This window comes from Jaculus jaculus, chromosome 17 (assembly GCF_020740685.1).
Source record: "Jaculus jaculus isolate mJacJac1 chromosome 17, mJacJac1.mat.Y.cur, whole genome shotgun sequence".
NCBI lineage: Eukaryota > Metazoa > Chordata > Mammalia > Rodentia > Dipodidae > Jaculus > Jaculus jaculus.
Window position 1 is genome coordinate 56,549,874 of NC_059118.1, and position 4,469 is coordinate 56,554,342.

Sequence of the window (4,469 nt, forward strand, 5' to 3'; positions counted from 1 at the left end):
TATACCAGAAGAGGCAGGCAGGCTGCCTCTGTCTAGGGGCAGTGATGGGGTCCTACACATTCTAGGACATTCTGAGACCCCAGAATATTTAAGGCACTGAGAAAGAAACTGACCTGTGTTGCACGTTTGTTTCAGTATTCATTGAATGAAAGGAAGCTGCTGGAACTGAGGACAGAAATCGTGGCACTGGTAAGAGATGAGAGTGGCTTTTCTGTCATCTTGTTCATCTTTGCTTCTTCGCACTGTGGTTAACTTGTTTGTGCTGATGTGTTACAGGAAGATATGCAAGGTTAGTGTCGTGTGGTTTCTCACTGATGTAAAATGCACATGAGAATGGCCATCTTAACCCTTTGATGTGTGTAGTATGCAGCATGTATTTTGCAGAATTGAAACTATATCTCTTAAACTCTTACAACTTCCTTTCTAATTTCTGGATAAATCTAACCTCACAGAAGTAGAATCAGGCCTCATCTTCTATGACCACTTTCACTTCACACACTGTTCTTGAGCTCATCCACTGTGACACGCTGTGACAGCTGCCTCCTCCTTAGGCTGGAGAGCACCCTGCTGTGTTAACTGCCACACTTTGCACACTTGGGTTGCTTTGGTCTTCTGGTGCTGCAGTGAACATGGGTGTGCAGACACCTGTTTGATTCTGTGGGGTAAACACCCAGAAGTTGAATGCCATAGGATTTTTAGACTTCACAACAGCAGCAAAAAGTACCTAAGTTCAAATCTCAGTTAGAACAAAGAGTAAGGAATGGAGTGGTCTTCTATGTTGTTGAAATTTGTTTATTTGCAAGCAGAGAGAGAAGAGAGGCAGACAGAGAGAATGGGTGTGCCACAGCCCCCAGCCTTTACAGACAGACTCCAGATGCATACACCACCGTCTGCACCTGGCTTTCTGAGGGCCCTGGGAATCAAATTTGGGTTGCTGGGTTCTGAAGGCAAGCACTAACCAGTGAGCATTCCCTCCGCCTGCTGTCTTTGTCCCTTCCCATTCTGTCACTTCACAGGCTGGGTCACAGCTCAGCAGCAGAACGTGTGCTTAGCTTGTACCAGGTCCCTGGGGTTTTGGTGGTGCTGCCGCTGCTGATTAGTAATAGTAATAATAATAATGGAGAGAATTCTATGCCTGGTACCCAGGACTTCTGAAAGGACAGGAGGCTTCTGTGATCTATTAGAATGTTTCTCTGGAATAGTTTTCTACTTGTGGAAGCATAATTCCTTATTATTTGTCTGAACTAATGCACTTGAGAAACTACTTATAAGATTTTTGGTGAAACTTCTTCAGTTTTTTTTTTCTTTAAGTTAATTTTTTTTCTTAGAGAGAGAGGGAATTGGCACTCCAGAGCCTCAGCCACTTTAATCAAACTCCAGACGCTTGCGCCACCTAGTGGGCATGTGCAACCTTGCGCTTGTCTCACCTTTGTGCATCTGGTCTATGTGGGATCTGGAGGGTCAAACATGGGTCTTTGCTTCACAGGCAAGCGCCTAATCACTAAGTCATCTCTCCAGCCCTTCTTCAGTTTTTTTTTTATGCATTAGCATATCAAGCCTAGTTCAGTGCCCTTGAGGGTTAATGAGCAGTTTTAACAAACTGTCATATTTGGAGAAGGACACAAGCTGTTCTTTGGTAACCAAGCCTTAGATCAGTGTAACATTTAATATTTGATCTGAGAAAGAGGAAAGCTTCTAAAAATGTGACTAGAAATAGGACAAGACAGGCACTACTGCTCTTGGGTAGGGCTCCATCCATTTCTAGAAGAATTTGGGAGGTCAATGTGAGCCCTGTCCTGAGGGGCTTCAGAAAATGAGACTTCGCCTCCAGGGGAGCAGCTGGTCTCACACTGCTGCAGCTTTTTCACGTGGATTATCGTACTTGAATCTTTAAAGGGCCCTTGTGAAGGCTGAGCCAATGGTCTCCCCCACCTCCTTTTCCAAACAGGAGGAAACTGAGGCATAATCTGTTAAGGGTCCTGGACAACGCAGTGTAGCCTAAGGTAGCAGATACAAGACTAAACCCCAGGCCCCTGGTGTACCCTGCTGGGAAGGAGCTCTGGGATCTACAGGGCTGGAGGGGGCCTATAGACACTAATGCGCTCAACCTCTTTGTTTTAAAAGCATGCTCAGCAAGATCGGGCCCTGACCCAGACTGACCGGAAAATAGAAACTGAGGTTGCTGGCCTCAAAACAATGCTAGAGGCACATAAGCTTGACACTATCAAATACTTAGCAGGTAAGATGCTTAATGCTATGTGTTTAAGACAACCTGGAAAGAAAATATATGACATTCATAAAATAAGTCACTGCCAAGTATTAAAATACATTTCTTATTTTTAAAAATGTTTAGAATATTTTATTTATTTATTTATTTGAGAGAGAATGGGCACACCAGGGCTTCCAGCCACTGCAGATGAACTCCAGATTCATGTGCCACCTTGTGCAGCTGGCCTATATGGGTCCAGGGGATTCAAACCTGGATCCTTCAACTTCACAGGCAATGCCTTAACCGCTAAGCCATCTCTCTAGCCATAAAATATTTTTATTTATTTGCTAGCAGAGACAGAGAAAATGGGTACACCAGAGCCTTTTGCCACTACAAATGAATTCCAGATGTCATTTTGTGCATCTGGCTTTATGTGGGTATTGGGAAATTGAACGTCTGCTGGCAGGCTTTGCAAGCAAGCACCTTTAACCACGAGGCCATCTCCCTATTTCCTTTTTCTTTTTTGTTTTTGTTTGTTTGTTTGTTTTTCAAGGTAGGGTCTCACTCTAGCCCAGGCTGACCTGGAATTCACTATGTAGTCTCTCAGGGTGGCCTCGAACTCAAGGCAGTCCTCCTACCTCTGCATCCCGAGTGCTGGGATTAAAGGTGTGCACCACCACACCTGGCCTCTCCCTATCTTCGTTACCATTTTTTTTTTTTAATTGAAAAGCATCTTACAGTTTCCAGTAGATTCATCTTTAATTTATAGCTTTCTTTTTGTTGTTGTTGTTGTTGTTTTTCAAGGTAGGGTCTCACTCTAGCCCAAGCTGACCTGTAATTCACCCCGTAGTCTCAGGGTATCCTAGAACTCATGGCAGTCCTCCTACCTCTGTCTTCCAAGTGCTGGGATTAAAGGTGTACGCCACCATCGCCTGCTAATTCATAACATTCTTCCATAGTGATAAAAGTAACGATGTACCTTACAATTGACATAGTTGTAAGATGCTCACATTATAGTTTGGGGATTTCTAGTGAAAATCAGGAAATGTTTTATAGATAAAATCAAAGGCATTTGAATTGTCTCTTATTATTATTATTATTTGCAAGGAGAGAAAGTACGGGAGTGCCTGAGCTCCTGCCAGTGCATACAAACTCCAGATGCATGTGCCACTTTGTATACTCTGGGCATCGGGCTTGACAAGGGTATCGGCCAATCAAGCCCAGGCAGAAGACTTTGCAAGCAAGCGCTTTATCCACTGAGCCATTTCTCACAGCTCCAGTTGTCATCTTTCTACTTAGTTGGTGGCACAACTTTTTCAATATTGAATCCAAAGGAGTAAATGTTTTAGGTATCAAAAAAAAAAGATTATTATTCCAGCATTTTAGATTAATCAAATATTTTAAAGTTACAGCTCTTTTTGTTGAAGTACGTGGTGCACATTCATGCATGTTGTGACCGTAGAATTTTTGTGACCCCCAATAGCTGGATGGGAAAGTTCGCTTGACTCTTAGAAGCATTTGTACTCTGAAGTGCTGGCTGCAAGATGGGGGGCTTGTTCTTTTTAGAAAGGTGTTTCGTGGGATATAGCTCATCACTGAGCCATTTCCAGGTTCTTCTCTCTGTGCTGAGAGGGAGTGCCACAGCGTTGACGCTGGTAGTGGCCCTCCCTTGTTAAGTCAGCCCCAGGTGACCTATGAAACTTAACACGGGGCAAAGAGAAGGAACATCCCTTTAAGGAACTTAGAACTAACAGTTCTCTCAATCATCTTTTCTTACAGGGTCTATATTTACGTGCCTAACCGTAGCTCTGGGATTTTACCGCCTGTGGAGATAATAAAAGTATATTTAAAGTAATGCCCACTGTTTGCCTTAACAGTACCAGATTGTTACCCTCCCCCTCTTATTCCAAATTTTAATCCTGGTTTGACTTAATGCATATTTATTCTGTGCAAATTATGGGTACATAACCAACATAAAGCAGTCTAGAATTCCACAGTGGTTCCTTAGACCTTGCCTGTTTCATTGACTTCATGATGAGTGGACCATGCATTCAAGACTCCACCCAGCCCAGACAGTGGACTTGGTCTGTCCTGTGGTGTATGCCAAAAGTGAATGTTCTAGAATTCTCTCCAATTTTAAGCATTTTGTTGCCTTGAGGACATGGGAACCTCTGTAAAGTGAAGACTCGTGGAAGTTGAGCCCAGAGCGCGGCTCCTCTGCCCGTGTCCAGGCCCTTCGCCCGGCAGCTCCCCGGCCCGC

At 43.9% G+C, this 4,469-nt stretch overlaps 1 non-coding gene across 1 annotated transcript; it reads left to right on the top strand.

The window, feature by feature from the left end:
- The first annotated feature begins 124 nt into the window (after positions 1 to 124).
- Positions 125 to 4,208, top strand: LOC101612609. Its single transcript, XR_006633998.1, has 3 exons — positions 125 to 189; positions 2,125 to 2,239; positions 3,989 to 4,208. It is a non-coding gene; the product is annotated as an uncharacterized LOC101612609 (transcript).
- Positions 4,209 to 4,469: the final 261 nt, after the last annotated feature.